Source organism: Desmodus rotundus, chromosome 5 (genome assembly GCF_022682495.2).
Source record: "Desmodus rotundus isolate HL8 chromosome 5, HLdesRot8A.1, whole genome shotgun sequence".
NCBI lineage: Eukaryota > Metazoa > Chordata > Mammalia > Chiroptera > Phyllostomidae > Desmodus > Desmodus rotundus.
In genome coordinates this window covers 137,208,090-137,222,699 of record NC_071391.1, presented here as the reverse complement: position 1 = coordinate 137,222,699, position 14,610 = coordinate 137,208,090, and the positions used below count along the sequence as shown (strand labels likewise).

Sequence of the window (14,610 nt, the reverse complement as noted above, 5' to 3'; positions counted from 1 at the left end):
GGAGCAAATTTTGGGAAGCTGTGATTTGGGATTTATGGTTCAAGAATTCCTTTCTCTCCCTTTCAAACTGTCTTAATCAAATAAGGCTAGGATGGTGAAATGCCCAAATATCCATTAAGATGGTCTAAAATCAAAGCAGATTCTGCAACTCTACTAAGCAAGCATTTTCTTTCTGATTTCAACAAAAGGGAAGCCTTTCTGTGAGTCACATAAATGGAAGAACATCTGGCTCTAGGACCAACCTCTAAGGACAATTTCTAAGATCAAGACCAAATATATAAAATGTAAATGAATGAACAGACCATGAACATGGCAAAACTGTTCAACCTCACTAATAATTACAAATATTCTGGACCCTCCAGTTCAATAGCAGGCAACAGACAACGTGGTTTTCTGACACAAACTGGCACGTTCAGCAATCTGTGGATCTCCGCTCACGCTGATCCTCCACCCACGAACGCACCCACCTTATCAAAATCCTTCAAGGTGGGATCAGAAATTGCCTTGTCTGTGAATCCCTCCGAAATCCTCCAGCAAAATGAATGGCTCTTTCTGGAATTTCCTATTATAATTCTGATTTTCTTCCTTTCTGTCTTATAGGGAGTTAACGAAAGATCTCTCAAGTAGATTTTCAGCTTTCAGAAGGCAGACCTGAAGTATTTGCTGTTCTGTTGGTGCATTTTTCATGAAATCATGTTGGTAAAGCTTGAGCACAACGACTGGTATGTAATGGGGGAGCTGACTGAGGCCCAGAGCAAGGGCCACTGTAAGAGGCCAGAATATGCCAGCCCAAATACGGATTATTCTGAGAACAGCAGACACAGGAGAAGCTCTGAAAACAGAGCAGAAATTTCCTTTTGTAAGGGAAGTTTACGCGTATAAAGGAAATCTCCTTTGTAAGGGCGTCTCCATCTCAATACCTGGAAAAGAAAGCTGACTCTAGATCACAAGAGACATCAATGGAGAAGGCACTGACTTAAATCTGCATAACAAGCTTTACCCACGTTCATCTTTTTTTCCTGGTCACTTTCCCATAACTTGCCTCCCCCACACTTTCTTAGTGTTAGGGGAAGGTGGCATTTAAGCTCAAGTTCTAGCCACCTCTTTCAATTACTCTTCCTGAGTTTCTCCCACATATGTGAAACACACATATTAATAAGCCACTGTTCGTATTTCTCTTGTTAGTCTTTTATAACAGAGGCCCCAGCCAAGAACCTAGAAGAGTAAAAACAAAAGAATGTTTCCCTCCCCTACACCACCTACTTAATGCTAGAACCAGCTGGAGGTAAGAACCGTAAACCCAGACTTCAATGGAAGCCTGGCTCCTGCAGCTTCCCCCTTAGGTGCTCCCATAGCTGTTCTCGATAGCAACAATAAAAACAGCAAACAAATACATAAAAAATCCAAAACCTTAGAAGGAAAGGAAACTTTGAGGAGATAATGTTCTATTTCTTTTTCTTCCTTCAAAGTTTATTATGAAAATCGTCAAACTATTGAATCAAAAAGTTGACATGGACAATAGAATAAACTTCATCTGTATTCATCAGTTAACATTTTTGCCTTTTTTTCATTGAAATTTTAAAAAATAAATTGTACATCACGACAGTGCACCACACCCTGACTGGTGTAGCTCAGTGGGGTGGCTGTCGTCCCACAAAGTGGTCACTTGCTGGATTCCGGGTCAGGGCACGTGCCTGGGTTGCAGGCCCGGTCCCCAGCTGGGGCCTATGCAAGAGGCAACGGATTGATGTTTCTCTCCCTCTCTTTCTCCCTCCCTTCCCCTCTCTCTAAGAATAAATAAATAAATAAGTCTTAAAAAAAATAAAAGACACTGCACTACTAATTATTTCAGCACACATCTCCTAAAAATAAGGACACTGACCTACATAATCATAATAATCATAACAATTTTAATTTTATCATTAGCAATAATAACTTTCTCACATTATCTAATATCCAGTTCAAATTCAAACTTTCCCCAACTGTACCCTAAAATGTCTTTTACATTAGGTTATGTTTTATTTTTCCAAGTAGGATATATAATCAAGGTTTATACATTTCATTTGGTTATTTTTCTTCAGCTTTTTAAAAAATATAGAGCAATCCTCAACCATTTCATTACTTATGACACCGACTATGAAAAATCCAGGCTGTATGTCTTACAGAATGTCCCACTGTGTGTGTGTTACAGTGTAACTTCCTCTGTGACCTGTGTTTCCTATGAGAGAGAGATTGGATGATTCAGGTTAAACCTTTTTGGTAAAATTGTTTCACGGTGACACTTTATATTTCATAGGGTGTACCATCCGAATGCACCTGTCAGGTGTTCCTCTTTGGGTGACTAGGTTGGATTGCATGGTTAAAGTGCTGATCAGCAGATATCTCTCTTGGCAATGAATAGAAAACATGGGAAATGACACCCCGTTTGCTGTATTCATTGTTGTGGCTCTCAGCTCCTAGCACCCGCCACACCCAATAGATGGATGAGTTCTACCTTGGCCCTTGGATTGAGCACAGCACGGAGACCTCACCAAGGCATTGCTGCAGATGGGTTATTCTGAAGGAATAGAGAGCCTGCAGCCCTGACAGAAGGCAGTAGGGACCCTGGAGCAGGTGCTGAGGGTTAAAAAACCTCCCTCAGCCAATGCCTCAGGCAGAGTTCCAGGACCCACACTAAGTGCTTGGGATGGGCCTTCTTTCAGAGACTGCTGGGGGAGGCTACCCAGAGACTGGTAGAAGGGAGAAAAACAAAAATTTAAAAAGCTGTCATTTCAAAGCTGGGAACAGTTCTGTTTTGCAAAAGTGCAGAAGACTCCAGAATCTCTCTTTGTTCTTGAAAAACCACCTGCCTAGTTCATTAATGTTATGCAAATGTTAAGCAAGAAACGTTTGAGCTACATTGCTTATTATTATATAAGAGGATGTCTATGCTTTTTTGCAGAGTCACAGCTTGTCAGTTCGTTCCACCAGGAGAAATGTGAGAAAGGGTATGTGTTTGTGTGTGTGTGTGTTGCCTAAACCCAGTTAGAAAATTCTCTGCATATAAACACTGTTGCTGACAGATCCAAGATGGCAGTGGACTAGGTGGTTGTTCTGTAACCAAGCAGACAGGGGTCCATCCACGTGGCACCTTGGTGAATGACCCAACAATTGATGCTGGAAGGAACCGGTCTTTATTTACAATATTCCAACCTTGGGTGCTCAGAGAATTTATGCTTGGAGTCATCCTTTCCCACAAGACCCAGCACTTCCCTTGTTCCTCAAAAGGCTATAAGCCAAAACCAAGCCCAATAGTTCCCCCATTTCTTATTGTAAGCCAGCTGTGCAAACATCTCACAGCAGCTCTCTCCTTCAGGATCTGGGGTACGCTGTCCTCAGCCTCCACATAAGAGTCCAGGAAAGCATGTGCCGTGGTGCACTGCATCACAGTGAAGTCCAGGAAAGACATGTCTCAAGAGTCCAGATAGATTCTGAGTTTGCACGTCAGCAGGTCAGCGTCTTGCGAGGCAAAGTCCTTGGGGCTCTGGAGTCAGCTAGAGGGGGCACAGTCAGAGCAGGGAACGTCTCCTTCCTTACTACACCAGGCCGCAAGGCAGGCTCCTGACTACAAACTACGCAGATGCTTGCATACTTCTCCCTCTCACGTGGCTGCTACATCATTCCTCCCTCGTGGCTCTCCTACTCCCAAGCTGCACGGCCACGTCTCTCATGGCTGCCATCCCCAGTCAGGGCAAGAGTGACTCAGTGATCCACTCAGTGATCCTCCCCTGGCTGTGTCATGAGTCAGGATATGCCCTTAAAGTCATACCCACCTTGCCCCAGATGGTAGCACAGCTATTAAACTAGTGTTTGTTATGAAAAGTATCTTAAGCCGGGATCCCCTCGGGCCCAACCAGGGTCTATGGGGGTTTTCTCCTATATATCCAAGTACCCTTCACCCTGTACCCCATTACAGTTCCACTTTTCCCAGGACCAAACTGGAATTACAACTAAAATATAGAACAATCAACCCAAATGACCAACTGAAGACTAGCTGAATAGTGATCTAATAACCAAGGATCTACAGAAGCCAGAGGGGTATCTTCGCTGCAAAGGTTCCCCCTGAAGAGTGTGGGGTCTCAAACCCAAGCTAGGATCCCCAGCCCAAAGCACCAGAGCTGGGAAGAGTGGCCTCCACTCTGTGGCCCATAGAGTGGCCCATAACATCTGGCTGTAAAAATCAGCAGGGACTCTGCCAGGGAGAGACTGGAGTCAGCTAGAGACGCAGAGACCCTCTTAAAGGGCCAACACACAAAATCTCGTTGAGAGCCACTTACTCTGGGCTCTGGCGGAGGGAGGGCAGAGGGGATTGGAGTCAAGTGAGGAAAGACTGGGATTTTGGGCTCTGGGGAGAGAGCTGAGGGGACAGCTGCTGGGAGCCCTGTACTGAGTCATTCTCCTGCACTGCAGATACCATCTTTCTTGGATGGAGCACCCCCTTCCTTAAGGCATCAACCTGGGGGAATGCAATAGCCCCACCCTCTGGACTCCCAGTCTCCCAACCCTGTGGAGCTCACACATTGCTCAGGAGTCAGCTGCCTGAGCTGGGGTGCAGAGCTCTGACCAGACTCAGGGGGTGTCAGTGAATGAGTGGTGTAGCTTTGGGGCAGGGGCCATTCCCCCCACTTTCTCCTGAACCTGATTGTTGCCTCCGTCTCACAGGAGATGCTCTAGCCCCATCCTCCAGGTTCCAGGTGACCCCACCCTGCCAAGATCTGGGCAGAATCCAGGACAGATTGAGGTGTGTGGTTCTGGAATGGCACATTTTAAACAAAGACTGTCTTTTTTTTTTTTTTTTTTGCCAGGTTTGGAGGGTACCTATCTATGCAATGTCATTTAAATGGGTCGGTGTTAGGTAAATAGCAGTTCTGTCACCTGCTGACCTTGATACATTATTAGTGGGTCAGAACGTGGCCACATTAACGTGGATCTCTTCACTGGGATGAACACATTATCCAAAAGTTTCTTGATTCCTGGAATTCCTCAACATCTTAAACCTCTTAGCAATAAAATTTGGGGAACAATTCACCAATCTCTCTACTTACCTCAAACCAACAATAAGCCCCCGCCCAAGTCCTCAGGCACAGACACTGCACTCTGAGGACCCACCCTGTGAAAGATGTTGGACAGAGCTGGGACTGACACTGTGCGGGGTCCAAGACCTCAGTCTTGTCTGTCTTGTCATCTCTCTTTGTTAATTAAATGTTTTTGCCTTGAGAGATGATCTATTAAAGTAATCAGTGCGCCCTGGCCAGGTAGCTCAGTTGGTTTGAGTGTTGCCCCAATACGCCAAGGTTGTGAGTTTGATCCCCAGTCAGGGCACATAAAAGAATCAACCAATTAATGCACAAATAAGTGAAACAACAAACTGGTGTTTCTTTCTCTCTCAATTCAATGAATTAAAAAAAAAAAAATGTCAGCCCTGACTGGTGTGTCTCAGTGGATTGAGTGCTGGCCTGAGAAGCAAGGGCTCACTGGTTCAATTCCGAGTCAGGGCACACACGTGGGTTGCAGCCCAGTAGGGGGTATGTGAGAGGCAACCACATATTGATGTTTCTCTCTCTTTCTCCCTCCCTTTCCCTCTAAAAATAAAAAAAATAAAATCTTTAAAAAATTTTAATAAAACAATCATAGCATTTTTATATTTTAATTTGTTAATATGGTGACAGACATTAATTCAGTTTTCAATGTTGAACCAAACTTACAATCCTGGAATAAGTCCTACTTATTCATGATTATCCTTTATAGATACAATTGGATTTAATTTGTTAGAATTTTGTTTAGAGTTTTTCACCTGGGATCATGATGAATATTGGTTTATCATTTTATTGTAATGTTTTTGCCCAGTTTTGAAGTATGAATAATGTTGGTCTTATAAAATAAGTTGGGAAATGTGCTCTCCTCTTCAATTATCTTGAAGAGTTTGTATGGAATTGGTATTATTTCTTCCTTAAATGTTTACTATAATGCACCAGTAAAGCCATCTGCTCCTGGATCTTTTTTTGCAGAAAGGTTTTCAACTACAAATTCAATTTCTTTCATAGATAGAAAGCTACTAAGGTAAAGTTATTTTTTCTTGAGAAAACTTTGGTAGTTTGTGTCTTTTAAGAAATTTGTCTTTTTCAACTGAGTTTTAAACTTGTTGGCATAAGGTTTTTCAGAATGTTCTGTATGTTCCTGCTAATAACTGCAAGTCTGTAGTGATGTCAACTCTTTCATTCTTGACTGGTAACTTATGTCTTCTTTTATTTTCCTTATGGTCTGGCAAGAGGCTTATCAATTTTATTTCCTTATGTTCTGCCTTCATATCTACCAATTATTGAAGAAATGGTATTGAAATCTCCAATAATTGTGGATTTATTTCTCCTTGCTATTCTATCACTCTTTGCTTCACATGTTCTAAATATCTGTTAAGTAATCATTTAGGATTTTTGTATCTTCTTGATGAACTGACCCTATTTTCATTATGAAATGTCTTTCTTTATCAAATCAAATTTGTCTAATGTTAGTCACCCAAGCTTTCTTTTGACTAGTGTTTGCACGTATATTTTTTCTATCCGTTTACTTTGACTCTATGTATCTTTATATTTATGTGTGTTTCATGTATGTAGCATATAGTTCAGTCTTGTTTTGATAATTGATTTGACATTCTTTATCTTTTGATTGAAGGTTTTTAGATTATTTTCATTTAATGTAATTATTGTCATAAATTAGATTTTACTTTTTCTACCGTGCTGCTTGAAGATCAGCAGCCATCAAGAATGACACAGTGACTATCCGGACCGGGAAGTTCATGACTAACAGACTACTTCAGTGGAAACAAATGGTCATTGACATCCTTCACCTTGGCAAGGCAACAGTATCCAAGACAAAAATTCGGGAAAAACTAGCCAAAATGTAGAAGACCACACAAAATATCATCTTTGTATTTGGATTCAGAATCCATTTTGGTGGTGGCAAGACAACTGGCTTTGGCATGATTTATGATTCCTTGGATTATTCAAAGAAAAATGAACCCCAACACAGACTTGCAAGAAATGGCCTATATGAGAAGAAGAAGACCTCGAGAAAACAGAGAAAGAAACGCAAGAGCAGAATGAAGAAAGTCAAGGGGGACTGCAAAGGCCAATGCTGATGCAGGCAAAAAGTGAGCTGGAGATTGGACAACAGAAAGAGTAAAGATTCTTCAGTGACTTTATCTGTGGTGATTATGCAGATTTTTCATGAGACGATTAATAAACTAAGAATTTAAAATAAATAAATTAGGTTTTAGTTCTATCATCTTATTATTTGTTTTCTATTGGTTTTGTATGTCCTTTGTTTCCTTTTTCTTCCTACTTGTAGATTAACCGACCATATTTTATGCTTCTATTTTATCTCCTTTATTGGCTTATTAGCTACACCTCTGTTTCTTTAATAGTTGCCTTAGGGTATATAATAATACTTTTAAATTATCACAATCTAATTTCAAGTGATTTTATACCATTTTATGTACCACATTCGAATTTAAAATACTATATTTCTATTTCTCCCCTTCCACCCTTTATGCTGTTGTTTTCATGCATTTTAGTTTTACATGTGTTATAAACCCCACAAGACACTGTTATTATTATTATTATTATTATTAATTATTTATCCTCATCCAAGGACATGCTTATTGATTTTAGAGAGAGGGGAAAAGAGGGAGAAAGAGAGGGAGAGAAACATCAACGTGAGAGAGAAACATCCATCAGTTGCCTCTCACACACACCTGGACCAGAGACCTAACCCACAACTCAGGCACATGCCCTGACTGGGAATCAAACCCACGACCTTCCAGTTTATGGGACAACACCTGACCAACTGAGCCACACCGGCTAGGGCACATTATTATTTTTTGTTTTAACAGTCAATTATCTTTTGAGATACTAAGGAATATAGCGTTGTATTCTTAGCCCTACTAAGAGAGGCTTTCTCAGCCTGTAATCTGCAATCTAAATTGAGCCTAAGAGTTAGAAAATGACTGAGGCCCCAAGCCTTTCTCAAGTGCTTCCAATTAATATTTCTCAGCCAGCAGAAAAGCATGACAGCATAATGACAAAGATCAGATTAAGGGCACTGCGTTCCTGTTAAACCTACTGATTCTCATGGCCTCAAGTAGTTGCCCTTATGTTAAGGGAGAACTGCTGAGCAGAGCAACTAGCCAACTGAGATTTCAGAATGTTGAGCTATGTTTAAATGAGTTGTTATAAGATATTTGGATGTGATCACTCACTCATATAGCTGACAGGAGGCAAATAACTGGAAAACCTCTTAAGTATGGGTAGGACTTATATTGCCAACAAGACCACAAGTCAGGCCTGCAAGCTGGTCTTAAACCACAGGGATTCCATTTGGTTCCCCTAGAGTCTGGCATTTGACTTTGCTTCCTTCAGCACTACTCCCTCCTCCAGGCTGGCCTTCTGTTTTTCCTGGAGTCCCATAGCTATCACACTGACCTGTTCAAAGCTCCGAATACCCCTGTGCTACTCCCAACAAGGTCTACATGACACTGTTCATGGGCCTGGGGTATGCCTGCTGAGCTACACTTGCACTAGGGTCTGCCCCCAGGCTCCAACCTGCCCTCCAATTTCAAGTTCAATCTACAGGTATCAACCCCTCTGGTCAGGCCTGAAATGCCAACCTTGAAAGAGGAGACTTCAGATGTCATGGAATCTACCTGCTTGTCCAGGCAGGGTACTCAATAGACGGTCAACTATTGAAAAGATATTTCTCTTAATTAACTGAGGTGTATTTGAATATAACTTCCACCCAAGGTTCTGATTCTGTCATCTTCTCAATTTACACAGGGCTTTTCTACTTCCCCTCGGCCTGAACACCTTGCAGACAGAGACACTTTTGGTCATGTGGTCCTTTTGTCTCCTCTCCTCAAATCCGAAACATTTTCAGTTTAACTTAATTTTTAAAAATAATAATTATTGAGCCCTCCTAAGGACATGTAACATACAGCTGGACTTAGAGGTAGAAAAGTAGAAAGAAGGAATCTTAGTCAAGGAATGTTCTCTTCTGCTTGATGGAAACTGGAGTAGATCCAGCTTTGGCCTGGAAGCTTACACAATTTAGTGCCCCTCTTTTGAAAAAGAACACAAACCTACAAATACACACAAAATTTTTTTCTTCAAATAAGGAAGAAAATCACAACAAATTAAAAATCATATAAAGCTTAGAAATATGAGAATCATAAAACACAGAAAAATTACATATTTTCATAAACTGCCTGACATACCTATACATACACAGTCTCTGATCACTACTTTATACAACAACAATTTTGTGCGATAATTTTTTATAGAGAAACAGAAGGTTAATTCAGTCTTTTCTCTAGTAAGTTTGATCAAAACTTGCCTTTCATTGACAGTTTAGAAAAGTCTCTTTCAGCCTCACAATGTATTGTTTGTAAATGTCATGTATATTGTTACAATTTTCCCAAGTTTGGGTAAAACTATTAAGTTCATTTCATATAAGAGCTATATATAATTTCAGAGACTGTCAAGTTTGCTTGTTCAGGGATTCACTGTATTCTTTGAATTAACTACATTCACCATCCAGTTTGCCACCAGTATTCTCACAGTAGCTTATGATAAGTTTTATGTTATGTCAATATTTTATATCAAGACAGAGAAAACTTAGTAAGAATCTATACTGATGTACTTGGGGGAGGCCATTTCAGGCTGAGACAAAGTATGAGCAGAGCAGAGGCAGACCCAGCAAAGACAGGAATTCCATGGATCAAGCCATCGTACCAAGTTCCATGGTACAGGAGTGGTAGCAATAAGTGACAAGGGTGTTAAATCAGGAAGAAAGGTGGTAAAGACTGTCAAATATGGCAAATATCCAAGGACAGACTCTCATGCCTTTCAGTTAGGAATCAAAACCACTTCCAGCCAAGATGGAGGCATAGGCAGATATGCTTTGCTTCCTTGCACAACCAAAAGAAGGACAACAACCAGTTTAAAAACAAAGAACTAGAACTGCCAGAAGATCAAACTGCATGGAAGACTGACAACCAAGAAGTTAAAGAAGAAAGATTCATCCAGGCCAGTAGGAGGGGTAGAGACGGGCAGCTGGAGTGGAGAGGACATTGGACAAGGCAGCAGCTGGCAGATCGGGTGGTCCCACATTCACATGTGGATAAACTGGAAGGAACAACTGGGGAGCAAGATGGACTGCGCAACCCAGGGTTCCAGCATGGGAAAAGCAAGCCTCAGAGCCTCTGGCTGTAAAAATATGTGGGGGTTACAGCAGCAGGAGAAACTCCTAGCCTCACAGGAGAGTTCCTTGGAGAGACCCACAGGGTCCTAGAAGGTACACAAACTCATCCATCCAGGAATCAGCAACAAAAAGGCCCAATTTGCTTGTGAGTAGCAGAGGAAGTGACTGAAAGCCAGCTGAGAGTTGAATGAGGGCATTGTTCCCTCTCAGACCCCTTCCCCACATACAGAGTCACAACACAGTGAGGTGGGTTGCCCTGTCCTGGCAAATACCTAAGGCTCCGCCTCTTACAACATGCACAGGTGTGCTGAGACAAAGAAATATGCCCCAAATGAAAGAACAGATCAAAACTCCAGAAAAAGAGCTAAACAACGAGGAGATAGCCAAACTATCAGATGCAGAGTTCAAAACACAGATAATCAGGATGCTCACAGAAATGATTCAGTATGCCACAAAATAAAGGAAGAAGTGAAGGCTATACAAAGTGAAATGAAGAAAAATATACAGGGAACCAACAGTGAAGGGAAGGAAACTGAGACTCAAATCAATGATTTGGAACAGAAGGAAAAAAGCATTCAACCAAAACAGAATGAAGAAACAAGAATTCAAAAAAATGAGGAGAGGCTTAGGAAACTCGGGGACAACTTTAAACGTTCCAACATCTGAATCATAGGGTGCCAGCCGGAGAAGAGGAAGAGCAAGAAATTGAAAGCTTATTTGAACAAATAATGGAGGAAAACTTCCCCAATTTGGCAAAGGAAACAGACATGCAAGTCCAGGAAACTCAAAGAATCCCAAAGAAGTTGGACCCATGGAGGAACAAACCAAGGCACCTCATAATTAAGTTACCCAAGATTAAAGATAAAGAGAGAATCTTAAAAGCAGCAAGAGAAAAGGAAACAGTTACCTACAAAGGAGTTCCCATAAGACTATCAGCTGATTTCTCCAAAGAAACCTTACAGGCAAGAAGAGGCTGGAAAGAAGGATTCAAAGTCATGAAAAGCAAGGACCTACATCCAAGATGACTCTATCCAGCAAAGCTTTCATTTAGAATGGAAGGGCAGATAAAGTACTTCCCAGATAAGGTCAAGTTAAAGGAGTTCATCATCATCAAACCCTTATTATATGAAATGTTAAAGGGACTTATCTAAGAAAAAGAAGATCAAAAACTATGAACAGTAAAATGACAACAAACTCACAACTATCAACAACTGAACCTAAAAAACAAAAACAAAAACAAATTAAGCAAACAATTAGAACACAAACAGAATCACGGAAATGGAGATCACATGGAGGGTTATCAGCCAGGGCTGGGGGGAGGGGAGAGAGTGTGGAGAAAGGTATAGAGAATAAGAAGCATAACTGGTAAGTACAGGGGGAGGTTAAGAAAAGTATGGGAAATGGAGAAGCTAAAGAACTTATATGTACGACCCATGGACTAAGGGGTGGAGGGAATGCTGGTGGGAGGGTAGTGCAAGGCAAAGGGAAATAAAGGGGAGAAAAAGAAATGGGACAACTGTAATAGCATAATCAATAAAATATGCTTAAAAAAATAACCATTGGTGGATCATGGAGATGTGAAAGCCAGCTTGCAGCCTAGTGTTAAATCCATGAGATGAACCTTGGTGTGAATCCTAACTCTGCCAAACATCAGGCTGTGAAACTTCTCTAGCAACAACATGACTATACGCAGAAGTGACTACAAGCCACATGATGTATCCCCTTGTATCCAAGTAATTGTATCTCCAAATCAACTTGCCCTTAGCCAAATCCTCAAAACCCCTCAGCCATTCCCACACCACCAGACATAAGAGGAAGTATGAGGGAGGGGAAGCTGAAGTATAAGAGGCACCAGCCCTGAGTGCAGTTAAAATGTTTTCTGCCCATTTTACAAAAATATATGACAATAGGAACACATTGCTAGGACTCTCCCAGGGCCAAGCAAGAGGCTTATGCAAGTGAAGGACCCAGAAACTTGTTTCACTAGCTTCATAGTAAAGTCATCTCTGTGAATTTAAAACAAAACACATATAATTTGTGAGTAACAAATTATACCAAAACTTAGTGCTTTCAAACCACATCCATTTATTATCTCACAGCGTCTGAGGGTCCGGAATGTATGCACAGCTTAGCTGGGTCCTCTGCTTCCTGGTCTGTCACAAGGGCGTAGTCAAGATGTGTTGGTCTAGTGTCTGCGAACTGAAGGCTCAACTGAGGAAGGAGTGGCGGCTAAGCTCATTCTTGTGACTGTTGGCAGGATTCAGTTCCTTGAAGACTCTTAGGCTAAAGACCTCATACCGCATTGGCAGATGGCTGGAGTCCGTGCTCAATTACTTTGCCACATAGCCTCTCCAACGTGACAGCTTGCTTCATTAAAACCAGCAAAAGAGAGAGTTTGCTATTGAGACAGAAGTCACAATCATTTATAACCTAATCATGGAGTGACATCTCATTATCTGATACCTTCTGCTGGTTAGAAGCAAGTTGCTAAGTTTGGACACAGAGGCTGTAAGAAGCAAGCTGGTCTCTAGAACAATTTTCAGTCACCTTCTACTGGTAGGGACAGTGGGCAAGACACAATCTGCCTGGCCAACCCACAGGGGCAGGAAGCAGGAGTGTCTCTTACCCACTGTGGCCATACACAGGGCTGGAGATCAAATGCCAGACTGCAGCCCAGTGGCTCATGCTGAGATTCAGGTCTCGAAATGAGTTATCAAATGCAAGGCTGATATCAAAGGACAGATATGAAAACTAAGAGCAGAAGCCAATGGGAGTCAGAGGACTGGACAATGAGAGATTCGGTAGCCTTCCACGTAAGTGAATGACACCTGTGGCTGGGAATTACCTGTCCTCAGGTTATCTTTGCACAGGCAGTTTGGGTCCATGTAAGAGTGCAGGACCGGACAAATAAAAAGACATAATAAAGAGTTAGGGACTTTGTGGAACCAATACATCCCTGCTCTTTCTCTCTCTCCTCTCTGGAGAACTTCTGACTGTTACTCTAACTTTTCTTTTTTCCACAGATATTACCATGTTCACCTATTCATTCATTCAACTCTCTATTGAGCTCCCATTATAGACAAGGTATAAATGTGAACACAACAGATACCTACCTGCCATTATGGAACTTGTCACCTACTTTCACATGAAAACTGAGTGGAAGAAAACAAAGATTAAATTCAAGTTAAATTACTCAATCTAGTAAGTTCAAAATCTTAGGGAAAACACTTTGGAAATCTGAAGCTATTATGTAATCACTCACATACTTCTTTCTTCAACAAATATTACCTATGTTCAATTGTTCATTCATTCAACAACTAACTCTTGAGCACTCATCATGGGTAAGCACACAAGCGAACAGGACAGACTCACCTTTGCCCTGTCCAACTTTTATTTCAGTGGGTGGGAGACAACACATAAACAAAGAAACCAGTAACTTGAAGATAAGGTGGAGGAACCACAGAGCAGGCAGTAGGGACTCGGGGACAAACAAGACAGAACTGACCGCTACCCTGTGTGAGCTCCTAGTCTAAGAGGACAACAGATGAGAAGGCAGCAAAGTGACTGTGCCCAGTGACTTACTGATTTGAAGCAACCAGCTCACAGCCAGCCAGGGGTCTTGTGACATCATAGAATTAGAATTATAGAATTTCAACATCGGAACAGGCCTTAGGCCTTTATTGCCTCCAGAACTGGGAAAGAGTATATGGGCAACTTCTAGGGAAAGCTCCCATCCTGGGGGAAAAGCATTAAAAGGACTCTTCTAGTGCGCAGCAAACCAACACAGCCTACTGTAAAGGTCCTGTCTGTTACTGGTATTGAGAAAACAGTCTGTTTTATGCAAGATGGAATTGAGGCCCTACTTTACTTTTTATTCACTAGATTCAGGAAATTTTATTTTTCATAGCAACTTTATTGAGATATGACTCACATATAATTCACCTATTTAAAGTGTACAAATCAATGGTTTTTAGCATATTCAGAGTTGTGCAACCAGAGCCACAATGAGTTTTAGACCATTTTTATCATCACAAAAAGAAACTGCTTCCCCATTTCCCTCCACCATCACCTCCAAGCCCTAGGCAATTTTTAACACTGCCTATTTGAAATTAAAAGGTCACACCCTCTATGAGCCTCAGTTTTCTCACTTAATAACACATTCATTAACAAACACTGTAACAGGTTTGACTAAAACACCAGGTTCAGCACAGTAAGGCACCAGGGTGGAGCTGGCTCAGATTATGGGATGACAAAACCTGAGTAAGGGAGTTGATGGAGGCAAAAATTTCTGGGAAGTAGGTTCAAAGGCCAGAGATCAAG

At 41.5% G+C, this 14,610-nt stretch overlaps 1 pseudogene; it reads left to right on the top strand.

Annotated features, from left to right (window-relative positions):
- Nucleotides 1-1,266: 1,266 nt before the first annotated feature.
- Nucleotides 1,267-7,296, top strand: LOC112298070 (small ribosomal subunit protein eS24 pseudogene; annotated as a pseudogene).
- The last annotated feature ends 7,314 nt before the right edge of the window (nt 7,297-14,610 follow it).